The sequence below is a fragment of the Halyomorpha halys genome, unplaced genomic scaffold (genome assembly GCF_000696795.3).
Source record: "Halyomorpha halys isolate HHAL.00 unplaced genomic scaffold, Hhal_1.1 Scaffold473.1, whole genome shotgun sequence".
Taxonomy (NCBI): Eukaryota; Metazoa; Arthropoda; class Insecta; order Hemiptera; family Pentatomidae; genus Halyomorpha; species Halyomorpha halys.
The window spans coordinates 322,439-323,524 of NW_027113075.1; the positions used below are offsets into that span (position 1 = coordinate 322,439).

General features: G+C 29.3%; 1 protein-coding gene across 9 annotated transcripts in view; it reads right to left on the bottom strand.

Moving 5' to 3' along the window:
• LOC106683225 (very long chain fatty acid elongase 7) overlaps positions 1–1,086 on the bottom strand; it is a 179,093-nt gene that overhangs the window by 15,918 nt on the left and 162,089 nt on the right. The gene's annotated exons all lie outside the window — the stretch shown is intronic.

Genomic DNA, 1,086 nt, shown 5'->3' on the forward strand with positions numbered 1-1,086 from the left:
TATCTGAAAATTATAAATGTTTTGTAATATATGAAGTGTAAATATTGTTCTATAGAAGAATAAAGAACGTAATTATCATTACATATATATCTTTTTCGTTTCACACAGACACGCACTAAAAGTCCATTGAATCAAGGCCATGTTGAGCAGATTCAAATATCATAAAAACTATTTTAGTTCTTCCCATCATAATTGAAAATACAGTAAAGTTAAGAAAAAATAGAAGTCAAGAAATAGTGCTAGAGAATAATATTCAGAAAGTAAATCATTTGGAAAAATCCCTAACTGTTGTGGGACAATCGATGTTTACATGTAACCTCAAGGCAGGTTTTTTTGGAAGAGGTCAGTCATTGTATGGACAGAGAAGAGAAAGGATGTCTTGAGGATGAGGAGGTCCTCATCAATTTCTGTCCAGCAAGAAGAGGAAGCCATTTTGGACGCCAGAACAATAGAAAAAAGAAGACACCAAAGAACATAAAAGGAAGATCGTTAGCTTGGTTAGTTTTGTATACATAAAAATAGATACAAATGTAAACTAGATTTAAATTTAATTAATTGTAACTATAGTAAATAGCTGTTTCTGATTGTCTAGCAACTACACGCCCTGAGATTAAGAGTCTTTTATATTATTAAATTTGAATAAATTTTATTATCCATTTAGTAGTAAAGTTCTTAACTTGAACCCAATTATCTTTTATATTTGAAAAAAGTTATAAAACGAGCAAAAATTCTTATTATTTTTATTTTTAAAAAAATTATTATATTTTGTCGCCCAACGGGTGTGGCCTGATTCTTTACAGGTCACGGCAATCAGAACACAGCTTTTAAAAGAGTTAAATTTGAAATTAGTTGTTGTTATAACTTAAGTAGTAAATGATGGAGGATAAAGTAGAGGTAACTGGGGGTGGAAATCCTAAAGATGTGATTCTTGTAAACAGTGTCCATGAAAATAAATTAGTGGGAGAAAATTCAAAGGTTGAAAATAATGATAATTTTGATAAAAAAGCCATGTTTCAACATTTAATAATGTTTATAACCAATATAAAAGATGATATGAACAAAATAAGGGGTGATATAAACAAAGTG